Source organism: Prionailurus viverrinus, chromosome C2, assembly GCF_022837055.1.
Source record: "Prionailurus viverrinus isolate Anna chromosome C2, UM_Priviv_1.0, whole genome shotgun sequence".
Taxonomy (NCBI): domain Eukaryota; kingdom Metazoa; phylum Chordata; class Mammalia; order Carnivora; family Felidae; genus Prionailurus; species Prionailurus viverrinus.
This window is the reverse complement of record NC_062569.1, coordinates 3,737,885-3,756,803: the sequence shown is the minus strand read 5'-3', so window position 1 is coordinate 3,756,803 and position 18,919 is coordinate 3,737,885. Positions and strand designations below refer to the sequence as shown.

Genomic DNA, 18,919 nt, shown 5'->3' with positions numbered 1-18,919 from the left:
TCGTGGATGATTTTAACACACAGTAACCCATCAAATAGACATGAAAAAATAAGTCATGTACCAGATTTGAGTTACATGAATAAATGTAACTGATATATAAATCACTGTACCTCAAGACTGTAGAGTACTTATTTTTTCAAACACACAGAAAACATTTACAAAATGTAACACTATGCTGGACCTCAAAGCAGATTTTAACAAATTTCAGATGACTGAAACTACTCTGAGATGTTCCCTTATGGAAAAAGAACTATGTTAAAAACTGATAACAAATAGAACAACATAAAAGATAAAAAAATAATTGGAAAGTAGACCATGCACTTCTCAATGATGAATGGATAAAAGATGAACTAATAATGAACATTAGGCAATATTTTAAACATTGGATTCAGTGAAAGAAATGTACCATATATGAAAAAAAGTTAGAAAATAGCTAAAGACGCGTGTAGAACATAACCTTAAATGTTGTGTATTATAAGAGAAGGAGGGTTAAAAATCAATCATCTACAGAAGTTAGAAACAGAATAACAAAGTAGGTGTCTGGCTGGTTCAGTTGGTGGAGTGTGTGACCCTTGATCTCAGAGTCATGATTTTAGCTCTATGTTGACCACTTAAAAAAAGAAAAACAAAAAACCAAAAAAAAACAAGAGTAGCAAAGTAAACTTAAACAGAAAGAAGGAAACAACATATAATTAGATATCAAGAAAATATAGAACAACACTAGACAAGACCATCAATGTCAAATGATTATGCTCTAAAAGACTACTAAAATTCAAAAATTCTCCTGAGACAGATCTTTTTGTTGAAGTGACTGATATCAGGAAGAAAAATAGAGACATAAATACTGATTCTGCTAACATTAAAAAGATACACAGATCTGAAACACGGCAATGCACTTGCAAATTGATGAAAAAATAAATTCTGAGAACTAATATATGAAGAATTAAAACATCAGCTTATTCTACAACTGTAATTGATTCTATTAATTGCGTCATGCGAACGCGGAAATCTCTATGCTCACCTACCTTCAGCGTCTATGAAGCGGGTCTATCATGTCTTATCAGGTTAACTGTATAAGTAGAGTGGAACTTGATACCCAAGTCCTGACAGGATGTCTGAAAAGAGAAGAAATACAGCCTAACTTCTCTCATGGACTTCGATAAATCTAACATGATCATCTTACGGAAACAGATAGAACATTTGCTACAAGTTATCAGAAATTTATGAAAAATAAATAACTTTCAGAAAACCAGAAATAAAAGAGGACTTTCTTCATCTTCTGTAGAGTTATTAGTAAATGACTAACAAAACCATCCTTCTGAATGGTCCACTTGCCATTGGAATAGAAATCTGTGCCAGTACAATGAAGCAAGTAGAATAAGGAAAAGTTACGTGGATTTAAAACAGAACAAAACAACAACAACAACGATGAAAATGTCATTAGTTGCAAAGATTTTCTTTATTTAGAAAATAAAGGGGCGACTGGGTGGCTCAGTCGGTTAAGCGTCCGACTTCAGCCAGGGTCACGATCTCGCGGTCCGTGAGTTCTAGCCCCTCGTCGGGCTCTGGGCTGATGGCTCAGAGCCTGGAGCCTGTTTCCGATTCTGTGTCTCCCTCTCTCTCTGCCCCTCCCCCGTTCATGCTCTGTCTCTCTCTGTCTCAAAAATAAACAAACGTTAAAAAAAATTAAAAAAAAAAGAAAAGAAAAATATTTAGATATATTGTTTAGTTCCAAGTGAATTTAGCAATGTGATGAAATACAATGTTAGCACACAAACACTGATGACATTTTTATATTATAGTAATGATCATGAAATCCATCTAAAAGAAATGATTAGACATAGCATAAAAATAATCAGGACTTAGAACTAAATCTAAAAGGGGGTGTGTAAGATAGCATTTTATTGAGAGAAATTAAAGATTTAAATTAATGGAAGAGTAATCTGTATTCATGAAACAAAATTCAATATTGTAAATGTGTCATTTATACTCAAATTGATTTATAATGCAATAATGAGAATCTATTTTGGTCATCTATTGCCAAAATATGCTGTGAGGAAATAAACCCTCCAAAAAAAATACAGTGATGTAAAATAATAATGTTCTGTGTAGCTCACAATTCTATACATTGGTTTATGGGTATGGCTGGACCCTCTTTATCTCAGTCAGGCTCTGTCTGCTTCACAATCCAATAGGCAGCTTTGTTTCCAGGGATTGGCTAATGTTGGCTCTGTCCTTATATCCCTCCAATCGATTAGCTTGGCAATGCAAAGCTAGAGGCATGGAAAGGAAGAGGTTCCTAAGACAGAGTAGAAGGAAGCAAGGCCTATTGAGGGCCAGCCTGGGTCTAGTACATGTCTTGCTACATCTTTATGGACCATGCAAATTATAAGGCTACCCCAGACTTAAGAAGAGTGGAAATAGACGATAGTTCTTGAGAGAAACTATAGAGTTACATTATATGGGGTAGATTCAAGGAGACCAATAATTAAGGCCAATAAAGAAGTCAGTCTACCGCAAAACCAACTCAAAATCCCAGCAAGTATTTTTTGTCTAAATTGAATTTATTGTAGTAGTTATATAGGTATACACATATGTAAAATTATTTTAAGCTACATAGTTACTGATATGTGCATTTTACTCTAAGTAAATAATATTTCCAAATATTCACTGTGAGAAATGAGCTATGAAAAGCTATGATAATCTTGAAGATGAACTATGTTGGAAGACAATATACAATATACTAAGATATAAATGTATTATGTATATTATAATATAAATATAATATATAAGGATAATACAAATTTATATTATATTTATATATTCTATAATATATATTAATATTATGCTTATATATTTTATGTATTTTATATTATATTATCTATATTAATATTATATTATATAATATATTATCTATATTAATATTATATATTATATATTATATTACATATTAATTTATATTAATTAAACAAACTAACAAATGAAACAGAATAGTGTTTGGTAAGAGGATCATACATGTATGGAGTTTTGATTTTTGATGCAGTTGGTAAGTCGAATAGTAGAAATGAATCTTTTCACCAAACTCTGCTGGATTACTTGGATATGTACCTAGAAAAACAATGTAACATAACCTGGTCACCCCATGTAAACATTATTTGTGATGAATTTTTTTACCTACATGTGACAAATGAAACACTAACTCTTCAAGGAGTTAACATAGAAGAATATATATTAATGATCAGGGAATAGAAAAAACTATATTAAACTAACTACTAAGGAAACAATTTATGGGGTTGCCTGGCTGGCTCATTCAGTTGAGCAGCCAACTCTTGATTTTGGCTCAGGTCATGATCTCACAGGTGGTGGGACTGAACCCCCATGTAGGGCTCTGTTGACATCACAGAGCCTGCTGGGGCTTCTCTCCTGCTTTCTCTGCCCCTCCCCTGACTTTGGGTGTGTTCTCTCCCTCTCCCTCAAAATAAATAAATAAACTTAAAAACAGGAAACTGTTTACATGTTTGAACTAAATTGTAATTGGAAACATCTGTGATTGCTGGGGCGCCTGGGTGGCGCAGTCAGTCAAGCGTCTGACTTCAGCCAGGTCACGATCTCGTGGTCCGGGAGTTCGAGCCCCGCGTCAGGCTCTGGGCTGATGGCTCGGAGCCTGGAGCCTGTTTCCGATTCTGTGTCTCCCTCTCTCTCTGCCCCTCCCCCGTTCATGCTCTGTCTCTCTCTGTCCCAAAATAAATAAAAAACGTTGAAAAAAAAATTAAAAAGAAAAAAAAAGAAACATCTGTGATTGCTTAAGTGTGTAAAAAGTTAAGCTCTGAAACACAGAAGATATTTACAACATCTATAAATGTCAAAGGAATCATTCACTGTCCTTTATAAAAGACCTACAAATCAATGACAACAGATTAAAAAAAAAACAATAAGGGGTACCTGGATGGCTCAGTCTGACTCTTTTTTTTTAACTTTATTTTTTATTTTTTTTAAATTTACATCCAAATTAGTTAGCATATAGTGAAGCAATGATTTTGGGAGTAGATTCCTTAATGCCCCTTACCCATTTAGCCCATCCCCCCCTCCAGCAACCCTCAGTTTGTTCTCCATATTTATGAGTCTCTTCTGTTTTGTCCCCCTCCCTGTTTTTATATTATTTTTGTTTCCCTTCCCTTATGTTCATCTGTTTTGTCGCTTAAGGTCCTCATATGCGTGAAGTCACATGATTTTTGTCTTTCTCTGACTGACTAATTTCCTTTGCATAATACCTTCCAGTTCCAACCACATAGTTGCAAATGGCAAGATTTCATTCTTTTTGATTGGCAAGTAATACTCCATTGTCTATATATGCCACGTCTTCTTTATCCATTCATCCAGCAATGGACATTTGGGCTCTTTCCATACTTTGGCTGTTGTTGATAGTGCTGCTATAAACATGGGGGTGCATGTGTCTCTTTGGAACAGCACACTTGTATTCTTTGGATAAATACCTAGTAGTGCAATTGCTAGGTTGTAGGGTAGTTCTATTTTTAGTTTTTTGAGGAACCTCCATACTGTGTTCCAGAGTGGCTGCACCAGCTTTCATTCCCATTAACAATGCAAAAGAGATCCTCTTTCTCTTTCTCGCCAACGTCTGTTGTTGCCTGAGTTGTTGATGTTAGCCATTCTGACAGGTGTGAGGTGGTATCTCATTGTGGTTTTGATTTGTATTTCCCTGATGAGGAGTGATGTTGAGCATTTTTTCATGTGTCGGTTGGCCATCTGGATGCCTTCTTTGGAGAAGTGTCTATTCATGTCTTTTGCCCATTTCTTCACTGGATTATTTGTAGTCTGACTCTTGATTTTGGCTCAGGTCATGAACTTACAGTTCGTGAGTTCAATCCCCATATTGGGCTCTGCACTGACAGTGCAGATCCTGCTAGGGCTTCTCTGTGTCCCCCTCTTTTCTTCCCTGCTTGTGCTCTTTCTCCCTATCAAAAATAAATAAACATTTAAAAAAAACAATGAAAATCTAGGCAAGAGAAAAGAAAGATGATGTCCAAATGGTCAGCAAATCCATGAAAATTTGCTCACCATCATTAGTAACCAGGGAAATGTAAGAGTTCTAGGTAGGATGTAGAAGTTCATCGCAGAACAACACTTTTCCTGCAACAACTAGAAAAAAATTGGAAATATTATAACTTAAAGGCATTGTAGAACTATGGAAGCAATGAACATTAGAATTAAAATTTCAGAAGGGAGAGAATATCTCTGAGGCTAGAAATCTCTAGCTGTAAAAAAAGAAAAAAGAAATGTCTTAGAAAATTTTCTGTTCCTGGGTGCAATTTGAGGGCCCAGTTTGCTCAGGCAGAGAACCTCTGCTAGGGGTGACAGAAATATGCAAATTACTTAACAGGTACTGGTGTTAGCATGATGAGTTAGAAATTGGAGAGTACACAAATCATGGTCAGTTTTTCCTATGGGACTTTTGACAGGTGCAGTGGCTGCTTGGAAGGCTATGGATTCAAGTTAAAAGCTTCTGAAGAGTATAATCTCTTCTGGTCCTATGTCTCTTAAGAAACAAAGACCCACAGGATTAGGCTACCAGAAACCTGAGCTGGAAATTCTGAATGACAGATAACAGTGCACTGTCACCTGTAGGTTTCCCTTTCCCATCTCCCTTCCCTACTCCACCCCTCAAGGCTGAAGCAACTGAGACCCACGAGACAGAAAGACTGGGCCAAAATCCTGGTTGGACTCATCCAAGGATTGGGCAAACTCAAAAGACTGAGTCTTTGAAATTATACTGCACCCTTGAATCAGATTAATTTAAAAGGGAATTAACATTATCAACTTCTTTCTTTCTTTCTTTCCCTACCTAGCAAAAGTAAAGAGAATTGTCACTGATCAAATAAGGAAACCTATAGTTTAGATGGCTCTTTTGTTAAAATGTCTGGCATAAAATTCAAAATTACTGATATGTAAAGAAGGAAATAAAGCATAATTATGATCAATGAAAGGGCTGACAATATACGTAGGCCATTTAAACATCATGATTATTAGGTTCAAAGAAATAGAAGAAAAGGTGGATAACATGGATGAATGTCATCATAGAGTCTATGTTAATGAACCAAAGGGACATTCCAAAAATGAAAAATGCCATATCCGAGTAGAGAAATACATGTTTACAAAGAGAATGGTCAAGTAGTAGGCCGGGTTAAGAAAACTGAATACAGTTCAGTAGGAAAATGGGCAAAAGGAAACAGAGAGGAAAACAAATGAAAAGATAAATCAGAATTTACACATTTAGACAAGTCTAAAGTTCTAATGAAGACCTTAGATATCTTTAGTACTATTTGAATCCCTTCCTTCCTTATGTTATAGGGTGTGTACATTTAAATTTTACCTTATTTTTAAAAAATATTTTTAGCCACTTCCTCTACTTTTGTACTGTTTTGAACCGTTGTACATTTGAACCATTAATAGTTCCCTAGTTTGTAGTTGTAATTCTATGCCATAGGCTGTAACCACCATCTCTGACTCAGGAGCTGAAAGATATGAAAAAGGTTTGAACAAAGCCTAAAACCTCATCTAGAGGAAAAACAGGCTTCCCAGAGTCATTATAATAAAGTAATAGTCTCCACCCACAATAAATAACATTTATTAAAAATAAATAAAATGTTTATTTTTGAGAGAGAGAGAGACAGAGAGACAGAGGGTGAGTAGGGGAGGGGCAGAGAGAGAAGGAGACACAGAATCCGAAGCAGGCTCCAGGCTCTGAGCTGTCAGCACAGAGCCCGACGTGGGGCTCGAACTCATAAACCATGAGATCGTGACCTGAGTCGAAGTCAGAGGCTCAACCGACTGAGCCACCCAGGTGCCTCATTACCTTGTTATTTTTGAGCACTAAGAGACATTTAGTGCTGCTGTAAATATTTATTTAGATTCATTCACATATTTACTATTTCCTTTGTTTAACAATACTTCTTTCATCTCAGATGCACATTTTCAGATAGTTCATCAATGAGTGTCTTTAAATACAAAAAAAATTCAGATTTTTTAAAATGGCATCAATTTACCCCAATGTCAGTTTAAATATATCTGTAGATTTGCAATTTTTTTCTCTCCATATTTTGATGATATCATCAGACAGATTTGGGTCTTCTTTTAATGTTTTTGGGAAGTCAGCTCTCAGTTTATTTATTGTTTGTTTTCTTATCATCTAATTTTCTCTAGAGTTTCTGTTGCTTTGGTGTTCCAACTTAAATTATGATGTATTGTATAGCTATTTTTATTATTTTATTTTAGTTGATATTTTTTATATTGAGTTTAAGGGATTCTTTGGTCATCTTGAATCTGAATATTTACTTCTTAGGTAAATTTGGGAAAATCTTCAGTTAATTTTTTTTCAAATATTAACCTTTCTCATTGAGGTTTTCTTCTCAGAATTGCATTCGTCCTCACTCATCAGTGTCATTTAACATTTATTTTTTAGGGGCGCCTGGGTGGCGCAGTCGGTTAAGCGTCCGATTTCAGCCAGGTCACGATCTCGCGGTCCGTGACTTCGAGCCCCGCGTCGGGCTCCGGGCTCTGGGCTGATGGCCCGGAGCCTGGAGCCTGTTTCCGATTCTGTGTCTCCCTCTCTCTCTGCCCCTCCCCCGTTCATGCTCTGTCTCTCTCTGTCCCAAAAATAAATAAACGTTGAAAAAAAAAAAAAACTAGCTTAACATTTATTTTTTATATACTTTTTCATCTCTAATGTCTGTAGTCTGCTGCATTATCAGACATATCAACACTTGGCTATTTCTCTCTTTCACTCTGTCTAATATGCTCTTTAGATTGTTCAATTTCCAATTACATATATATGACATAAATTGAAAGGAAAATAAGAAATTTAAACTATACATTTATCTGTAACTATATGCATATAACTGTTAGAAGATCTATTTTCGACTTTTCAAGTACCTCTGTTAATTAATAGTTATGTATTCCTTCATCATACATATAATGCAATCTTAAATTTTTTTAATGTTTGTTTAGTTTTGAGAGAGAGAGAGAGAGAGAGAAAGAGAGAGAGAGAGAGAAAGCACAAGCAGGACAGGGGCAGAAGGAGAGGGAAACACAGAATCTGAAGCAGAGTCCAGGCTCCCAGCTGTCAGCACAAAGCCCAGTGCAGGGCTCGAACTCATGAACCACAAGATCATGACCTGAGCCAAGGTCAGATGCTTAGCCTACTGAGCCACCCAGGCATCCCATTATAATACAATCTTAAATAGTCAGACTAATATGTTTTAATTACATATCTATATCCTCTGATAAATTCAAGATCTGCTATCCTAATATATCTGATCTCACTTTTTTTTTTTTTTCATCTCTCACCATAAGTTTTATTCATACTGGCTTGGTTTCTTGTGTATTTGATATTTTCTATTTATTACAGTTGTTGTTGCTATTGTGAGCTTATTGAAACCTTATCTGTAAAACCTCTTTGACTCCTGGGGTTATGTTTCTCCAGACAGTAGTCTTAACTTCCTCTCCTCTTCACTTAGGGGCCTTTAACCAATGTGGAATGACCTGAAACTAAACTTCTGTCTTTGAGAGGGTTTTAATTCACAAATATTTACATTTGTGTCTATTTTTAGCAAATCGCAAAAGTATGTGTACACGCATACACTCATACACGCACGAACTACATTTATACTCATTTACTCTCCATTCAAAATCAAGGATGAGATACAGCTATCTTATCCATCTCCCTCTGTATATTATTTTTCCTTCAGTTCGTTGTGGGTTTTGGCTTTCACAAAGGCAGACTTACTACTGAGGTTTTGTATGAAACCCACCAGCATTGCAAGGGTCTCTGGCTTTATCTACAGTCTAACACAAAAAGACCGACGTAAATACTCAGCTCTAGGCCATCAGAGATAATCAGATGCTCTGGAAAATGTTCTGTCATCAGTACTCAGTACTGTTCTAAATTTACTTTCTCAATCTCTAGCTTCTGTAGACTGTTCTATTTCATAATAGCTTATATTTTATTCAGGACTTTTTAGGTACCTTGTTTCACAAGGATTGCTCTGGTCACCATGACCGCCATATTTCTAGAACTGAAAATCCGGTTTTGTTACTTTTTTTTTTTAATGTTTATTTAGTTTTGAGACAGAGAGAGAGACAGAGCATAAGCAGGCAAGGAGCAGAAAGAGAGGGAGACACAGAATCCAAAGCAGGCTCCAGGCTCTGAGCTGTCAGCACAGAGCCCAACACGGGGCTCAAACTCACAAACCATGAGCTGAAACCAGATGCTTAAATAACTGAGCCACCCAGGCACCCCCAGTTTTGTTAAAAGTTATAGCTGCCAGAACACCTGGGGGACTCAGTCAGTTAAGTGTCCAACTCTTGATTTTGGCTCAGGTCATGATCTCACCGTTCATGCGTTCAAGCCTTGCAATGGGTCCAAATTGGCTGTGCGGAGCCTGCTTGGGGTTGTCTCTTTTTCCTTCTCTCTCCACCCCCATCCCCACTCGTGCTTATGCGCGCTCTCTCTCTCTCCAAATAAATAAATAAGCTTAAAAAAAGTCATAGCTGTCAAAAACAGAATCCAACATATAATTTAAAAATACAGAGAAAAAAAAAAGCCCACCCCACAACAACTACTATTTCTGAGTTCCGCACTCTCCCTTCACATAAACATAAACTATAGTTTAAAAGAGTACTTAATTATACACTGGTAATGTTGCTAGAGAACTTGGCAGACGTTCTACTTTTAGAAGCACTGCACGTAGATTTATATATCACATTTTACATAATGAAGACTTTTTTCCCCACCTCTTACTAAAGCAAAGTAATAATAATGATAATAATAAGCTTCTTAAAAGAAGGATGGGGCTATAGCTGGAAGGCTCAGCGGGCTGAGACAAGGAACAAGTTAAGGGTGCTGCAAGTTAAAGGGTGGGTGGTTGATACATTTCACATACAAGGTGAAAGACTTAAGATTGTGTAGCCCCGACTAGATCATGTCAATGTTCAAGGCATCCCAGATTCTCTGCGTTGTTTAGAGATAAGCACGAAATCTAAACATATGCCCGAACTGAACAGCCTTTCCTCTGGATTGCACTCATGTGGGGTTTCACATATGGCTGTGCTCCACTTCTCAATCTCCAAAATAAGGTATAATTTAGACTACTGTTTGAGTAATTGAGCACATGGGCAATGGTTCTTCTTTCTCCTGTTGTTCGGAATGAAATGATCAGAAAAGCAGAACTTCATGCTTCCTGGTTGCTATTTGGTTGCTATTTGGTTGCCAAGCCTGGTTGCTATTTGGTTGCTATTTCAGAGCATGCTGACTTGCTTCAGAAAGCCTTGAGCCCTTTCGTGAGCATATGCTAGTCTGGTTAGTTCTGCCTGTATGCTTAGGTATGTGGCAAGATGGCCCCTTTACAAACCTATCTCTAATGCAAGACATAGGCAACATGGAGAATATTCCTTTGGCATTGATTTCGACATGAGTGATTCCATGCCGGTTCTGAGCCTCGGAGCCTTGAGGAAGACTGATTGTTTCTGTCTTGGTCTCTTGGAGACCCAAGCCACCTGAAAAATGTCCCATTTTTCTAGAGAGGTAATACAAAGAAGCCTTATGCTTCCATTGATAGGGAGAGGTTCTAGCTAAGATCAGCCTTGAAGACAACAGCCATATCAATGAAGCCATCTTGGGCCCTTCTGACAAATCCACCTGCCGGTGAAACAGCACTGAACGTCTCCAGTGGATACAACAGGGAGCAGAAGACTTGCTCGATTGAGCCCTTGCCACATTCCTAACCCACACATTATGTAACTTAATGTAATTGTCCTTTGCAAGTAGTTTGTTTCACAGCAACGAATGAATGAAGCCCTTGTTAAGCAGAACTTCTCTCTTTTGTCAATAGCTAAAAACATAGTTATTTTGGATACGGGACTTCCATCCACAATTACGTGGCTCAGGAATGAACTAGAAGCTGTACATTTAGAAGGTGTTTTTGACAAAGACAGGATGAGAATTATTACTTCAATAACGTGATAATTTTGGAGATGTGCTGTATTCAGGCCTCATCTCCTCAAGGTATCTGCTATTGAGCTGTATAAGGGAACTGGAAAGCAAGTAGATAAAAGCCATCTGAGTATGTTGTCAAAAACAACTTTTGGTGTGGTCACTTATAGATGAAGCTGGCTGGAAGTAAAAGATAAGAAAGCTAATAAGGTTTTGAAGAAATTAAGCTGCCAAAGACCATTAGTTTCATCTGAAAATTCTGTTATTATTGTTATCATTTTTTTTGGCAAGTCTTAGGAAAGCTCTCAGTAGGAAGCGGGCTATAGAAGGTGCAGAGGTCTCAAAGAGGACACATACCCTTATAGCCATGTTTGATATGCCCAGAAAATAAGAAATGTGGAGATCCATTTGGGAATTTATTGCTTTTCCTCCAAAAGTTTCATTTTTCAGGAGGAGATTCTTTAAGCATCCATGAATTCGAGCTGAATGTGTTACATACACTATGTACTTGCTGAACTGTTTGTTTAGGTATTCCAACAATAACTGGTGGATTATAATGACTCATTAATTGAAAATACTTTCAATTGTAGGTTTTTTTCTATTTCTTGCTTTGATTCTGGTAGTTTTTGCTATATGTATGTTGAAGCTCTCTTATTAGGTATACTCACATTCAATATCAGTATATCTTCCTGATAAACTTCCCTTTTTATCATGATAGAATATTTACTTCGGCTAATAAGCCTTATCTTAAAGAATACTTTGTCTATTATTTTTTCTTATTGTTATAATGTGTATGCCATATTCTTCTATTCTTTTTCTCTCAACTTATCATATAGACAGCATGCAGTTCAGTCTTGCCTTTTTTTTAACTTTTAATTTTAATTTTTTAAGCCAGTCTCAAGCTCTCTCCCTTTAATTGGAAACTGGTCCATTTATACTTAATGAAATTATATAAACATTTACATTTGTGTATTCCATCTTAGTATTGATATCTTTTAGCTGCATCTGTTGTTTGTTTCTCTTAGGAAAAGAGCTAGATTTATTTGTGTGTGTGTTTTTGATTCTGACAAGATGAGGTTTAACTTTTTACTACACCATGTCACAAACATTCTCTCATTTAACACATTTCCTCCAGTTCTATGTGAGAAAGATCAACCTGTCCATCCTGCCATGTCTGTCAATGGGATGCAGCTGAGGGAAAACACTGCCACCATGAACCATCGCCCTTCACATTGTTTTGCACGTGTGTCAGGATCCTTTGCCTACACTCATAAAACCAGGTGTTAACCATACATTGTCAAAGGGATTGGCTCATTTTATCCAATGTAATATCAGGAAGTGTATCATCAAGGGCCATGCTTCATCAAGTGCAGACAGATGAATAGAGTCTGGTACTTCTGTTAAAGAAGAAAATGTAGTTAGACATAATTTAGAATTTCTGAGGCTTTCCTCTCTTCTTGTTTCATACATCCCCCAAGGGCCAGCTCATCTTTTTCCCCGAAATTCAGTTTTTCCATAAATTAACCCCTGTGTATGCTACTCTTCTGGATAATTCCCTCTCATTTGTGTCTTGCTTCTCGTTTCCACAGCCCCTCCTATCATGTAGACCATGTCTCAGCTGTGTCACCTTGGTCACATCTTGACACGCATCTCCTCTCCACTTTCCGGCCTCTGCCCCATCTGCATCAGCATCACCCAGAACGAGAAAGAAACAGAAACTCTCAGGCACCACCCCAGATTTACTAGCCCAGTAACTCTGTGGGTGCAGTCTGGCCATCGGTGCTCGTTTGGAATCACACTCAAGTACGAGAACCCCTGCTGAATACTAACGATGATGTCAAACCATCCCTCCCATCAACATGTTATCTTTAACACCAATTTCCTCTTTCCATTGAAGCTGCTGATTGAACAAGGGTCACACTACTACAGAGAAAATCCGGAATATTATCTTTATCTCAATTATTGCTTATAATTTAGAAGTAAATTCAACTTTATCTTTGGATTTTTGTTATTACCAAATTGGGGGGGGGGGGGCAAACATTAGCCAAAATGAATGACTCAACATCCAAGTGTGCCCTGACATGAAAATTGACAAGAGATGATCTACTCTACTCCAGCAGTCTGTATCTATCCGTACATCCATATATCCATGTCCTGCATATCCTGTATATCTAGCCCCTTCCTTGTTTCCGTGCATAAAATTTTATTGCAACACAATATTAGTCAAGCTAATTATTTATTTATTTATTTATTTATTTATTTATTGGTATTATTTAATGGCTGCTTTTGCATTGCAGCAGCAGATTTGAGCAGTTGTAACGAGACTAAATGGCCTGCACAGCTAAAATATCTGGCCCCTTACAGAAAAAAATTTTGACCCCTAATCAACATCGTCACCAGGTATTCATTCGACATATGTTTATTAAACATTCGCCACTACACAGGCACCATTTCAGGCACTGAGGATATAGAAGTAAACCAAGGACACAGACCTCTGCAATCATGGAACATATATTAAAATGAGGGAAGGTGGCTGAAAATAAACATCATGCCAGTGAATAATTAATAAGACAATTTCAGAAAGTCATTTGTGCTGTGAAGAAAACCAAGTGGATAAAATGATAGAAAGTGACTGTCCAGGAGACAGCACCATTAGGTTAAGTGTCAGGAGGCCTCCAAAGAGGTGGCATCGAGCTAAAATCTCAACGAAATGATGAAATGATAAAAAGAAACAAGATGCGCAAAGTTCATGGGAAGGAAATGACCTTGGTTTGTCTGAAAAACGTAGAGAAGGCCAGCCTGGTTGGAGCAAAGTAAGTACTGGGAAGACATGGGGCCCTGGATACATGTTGGCGAGACTCCTGATCAATGACAAATTGTATTCTTTCATTTCCACCGTGTCTCATAGAAGGAAGTGTATTGATTAAAGGTTGCTTACTATTCTTTTGTGTGCTAATGATTTATGTTGGTTGCGCCGCAAGCATAAATGATTTTTACATCAATGGTGAGAAAATTAGGAACTTCTGATTAAAAATTATAAAAAAAGGGCAAGATTAATGTCCTGTTTAGACACAGGGTTGAAATATTGCTCCTTAGTCATCTCTACCTTCATCAGGCTGTTTAAGGTGGCATCATTAAGCCAGACCTTAAAATTTTCCACTTCCCTAAACTTAGTGACATGAACAAGCACAAAACAAAACAAAAGAAAGATAAAACTCAAAGACCATCAGTAAGCAAGCAATGGAAAGAGCCACTGACTTGAACATGAACAAGAAATAAGTTTAAGAATGCATACAAATCTCCTTCTCTAATTTTTGTGGAAAACTGTATTGAGCGTAGGTGCATAGTGGGGAATGGTGGTTTGTTGAGAAGAGGAAAGTGTTAATGAAACACTACAAATGCAAATCAAGAATCAACAACTTAGGTTCGCTTTGGTATCACATCTACTAAAATTAGAAAGACTCAGAAAAGATTAGCACGCTCTGGTGCAAGGACAAACATATAAATGCATGAAGTTTTCCATATTTTTAAAAAATGGGCAAAGGAGTTGCATGGAGACTTCTCCAAAAATGATATACAAATGGCCAACAAACATGTGAAAAGATGCTCAACATTAGCAATCACTAGGTAATTGCAAATTACAACTACAATCAACTATCACCTCACACCTCTTGTGTACTGTCCGTGGGAATGAAAATAGATGCATCTTAAAAATAGCACGGAATTTTCTCAAAAAATTAAAACAGAACTACCAAATGATGTAGCAATTCCACTTCTACAATCCAAAAGAGCCGAAAGTAGGATCTAGAAGAAATATTTATACAACCACGTTCCGAGCAGCACTGTGGACAGTAGCCAAGAGGTTGAAGCAATCCAAGCATCATCAGTGGATGAATGGGTACACAGTAGAAAATTATCTAGCCCTAAAAAATGAACATGCGTCATTTGATACATGTGTCAGTGTAGATAAACCTAGAAGACATTTTGCTAAGTGAAATAAACCAGTCACAAAAAGATAAATATTGCCTGATCTCACTTATAGGAGGTATTTAGAGTAGTCAAATTCAGAGACAGAAAGTAGAATGGTTGTTGTCTGGGCTGGTGTGAGAGGAGAAGGGGAGTTACTGTCTAATCGGTATAAAGTATTCATTTTGCGGAGCAAAAGGGTTTGTGAAGATGAACAATGGTGATGGTTGCACAACAACGTGAATGTATTTCACCCCACTGAGTTGCCAATTTAGAAACAGTTGAGAAGACAAATATTCTGTGTATTTTACCAAAAAAAAATGTTTTGAAAAGTATCAATAATGTGCAGAGAAAAAGAAGACTTGGAATCAACAGATTAGAACAGAGCTGGGGATATTGTAGATCAGGTAAAAGAGTGGGGGTTGCTGTTGGCTTGTTAATATGGCACTTAAAATGCCATGCAGACAGATAGAAAGGATTTTTCACTCCTCGGGTGGGGGTAAAGAGGTGAAGACCATAGAAAATCTTGCTCTGTACATCTGCTCAGATTGAAAGAATTAATTGGAAAGTCATTTCCCTGCCTTTTAAGAAAGGGCCAATGTGAAGTAATCGGACACAGATTCTTGCTATCTCCCTTTCACGTGTGTGGAGAACCAGAAGCTTGAAATTAGCAAAAGATGACCACAGCCATTTATGAATTGACTCTGTTGGTTGAAGGTTAAGTTCATTGACACACTTGTTTGAGACAGCATTGCCAGTATCACTCTAAAGATTAAGAAACTGAGGGTGAAGAGACTGAAGACGTGTTAAGTGGTAGGAACTTCCAGTGGAGTTGAATAATTGGCTAACACTTGAGTCAGGGTCTAGAACTTGAGTACCTGGTATTACCATACTGTTTCTTTTCTGTACCTTCTACTGGAACCCAATTTCTCCATCATCTGAATGGACTTTGGAAAGGCAGAGACTAAAAGACGCCAAGTCACAGGAAACTCTTTATAAACGCTCCTAAACCACCTCCTTTCCACTTGGCCCACCCAGAGAGTTTATTCTTTACTGTTTTCCTCAGCAGTGGCTGCAAAGACTTCATAAACGGCTATGCTACAAGAGACAAAGCCCTGCCTCGGGTTACAGGAAGATGTGGATTCATTCCCTGGTTCTGCCATATGCCTTGTACATGAGTGGGGGCAAGATTCAATTGCTGCAATGAAGTTTCCCCATCTGTAAAATGATTTTATGTACCTCATAATGTTGTTGCAACAGTTGAGGGAAATAACATAGGTGCAAGCACGTTAAACAATAAAATAGTATGTAAATGCAGGCTACAACTGTCATCTAAGTCCTTGTGAATCCAGGAGGAAGGATCTTAACCAGAAGTTAGAGATCACAAAGAAAAACCTTTCAAAATCCTAAAAATGGGGTCTTTCAATGCATTATCTGTCGAAATAAAACATTCAGGGATTGAAATATGAGAATATTCCTTTAATAATTTATTTTGAGAATAGGAGGGAGGTTTTCTCAATGTTCTAGGTCTTCATTTCATATCAAGGAAATATATCTTCCTTATTTTATGCATAAGATATTATCATTTGGAATCATAGAATTTCACAGTGCCGTCTATAAATATTTTATTATCTGTAAAAAATAAAGAAAGAAAACCTTGATTCTGAGAGATCCAGTATTGTGGTATGCTGGAAAATGAGGGGCCAATCTGGATTCTAATAACCTCTGCAAATGATTTTGATCAAGTTCTTAAATGTTTGGGACTTGCTTTTCATATCTGTTAAAGTGCGGAACAATTCCTTCCTGCCTTAATTTGGGTTCTCCACAAACAGTGACTGACACATGGACTGGGGTATAGTTAATACAGAAAGCAGAGTGAGGAAGGTAGGTCAATGAAACAGTAAGGGAAGAAAAGGTAAGGGAAGATGCATTGCTAAGCTAGTTTCTGTGTAGACAACTAAAGCCCAAACGCTCTAGGGATTGTGTGAGAAACTACATAGAACGCATCTCAAAATGATCCCTCCAAAAGGAGGAAAGCCAAGGTACTTATCCAGTGACTCCTGTCCCCCATTCGTTGAGGACTGTCCCAACCTGTGTCTGCATATGTGCTGTGTGGGTCTCAGGCTTCAGAAGTAGTCTGAGGGGCAGGAAAACAGAGAGCCACGGAAGCAGGCTTTTGTGGGCAATGCTGACCAAGGGCACGAAACACAAGTGGGCCACTTGACGTGGTGTAGGCACAAAACAATGTCTTGTACCTTATGGGTTGCTATGAGATATGAATTGGTATGGTTGTACTTAGAATGGTGCTCCAAAAATGGTAAAAAACCATAAATGGCAACTGGTCCTTTTATTAGACTAAGAGATGTGTTTATAGACACTACAAATTGGTGGGGATTTTGCTCTGGCCCCCTAATGCTTACTCACTTTCTCTTTCTCTCTCTTTTTTTTCCCTGGTCCTTCTCATCTATACTCTATTGCTAAGTATATCTTTCCATGATTTGCATAGATATGTCTCTGTGTGACTATGATCACTCTTCTCATTAGCAATTTATAGACTTTATTGTCTCATCTATGTAGCCTTATTTAAATGGCAAGCCATTGAATAACAAGATCAAGTGCTTCCTTCAACTTTGCATAATTGGGAGGACCTAGAACAATGTTATGTATAGGATGATGTTTAATAAATATTATGCTTTTCAACATGGTTATAAAGTGAATGTCTTTCAATCGCCCTCACCACAGAGTTTTACCACTGTTTAAAAACACATGGCCTTATTACTTCAATGAAAATTCAAATTCATAGCTCCCATTAGCATTGCAGACAATTTCTGGCCTACTTTCCCTGGATATTAATGGAAGTTCAGATCTTTTAATGAGCTTAGTACAGGAAGAATTTTGGTATTCACATAAACCACTGTCCCTCTCTTAGCCTAGGGCTAGAGAGAAAGCAGTCACTATGTTGGTCAGGTAATTTCAAAGATATTTAACTGTCAGAAAAGCCACCATGCACTGCATAAACAACAAATGCATAGTGTATTTCTATGCCAAATTTAACTTCCTGGATACAACTTTCACTTGGTTTCCTCTTACCTTGCTGATCCACTTTTCAGTCTCCTCCTTATTTCATGGTGTTTTAAACTTTCGGACAACATCGGGGCTCAGCATTTGGAAAGATTCTCTTCTTCATCAATCTCCATTCATTCATTAGCCCAGCCTCCCTTCCTGAACTTTAGGAACCCAGAACTGATTATGTTTTCAATATCTCAACTTCGATGGTGTGATAGATTAGGCCATTTTAAAAAAGCCACTGACTCTACTCTGGCTTTGTGTACCTCTTTGGAAGTTGATCCTGATGGCCCCATCAAGAGGTTGGATCTTCTTTGCCCCAATGAATCTTGGTTGAAACTGTGACTTTATTGATCAGTTGCATGCAGTGAAAGTGACCTTATGGAAGTTGCAAGCCAAGAACTCAAAGGAACTTCAGTTTCCACACTGTTTCTTCTTTCCCTGAAATTTCCACATAAAAAAGCCTGAGATGGTCTGTTGGAGGACAAGATGACCCATCCCATCTGAGGAGGAGAATGATCCATCCCATTTGAAGTATCCTAGGTCAACCAGCCCCCAATTAATTCACCAACCTGTTGCAACCACAAGTGACCCCATGTGAAGCCTGTGGAACTACTCAACTGAGCTCAGACTCAGTTGCTAACACAAAGATTCCTAACCACCACCCCCACTCCCCCACACACAAAGTTTTGTAGTGGTTTGTTACATAGTGATAGGTTTCTGATAAAGATGTTGAAGAGATCTGGTTAATTTAAGATATGCAACACCAAACCCTTGGTTCTATCCCTTAAACCTAGTACTCCACAGTTTCCCTTTTAGAAGTCATCGGCCATTTCAATCTTGTAATTCCTCAAGTCAGATATTTCACAAACATCCTTCCCA

The 18,919-nt window shown here is 37.6% G+C and overlaps 1 non-coding gene across 1 annotated transcript; it reads left to right on the top strand.

Annotated features, from left to right (window-relative positions):
• Window positions 1-14,429: 14,429 nt before the first annotated feature.
• LOC125175858 (U6 spliceosomal RNA) lies at window positions 14,430-14,534 on the top strand. The gene has a single exon (XR_007156024.1). It is a non-coding gene; the product is annotated as a U6 spliceosomal RNA (small nuclear RNA).
• Window positions 14,535-18,919: the final 4,385 nt, after the last annotated feature.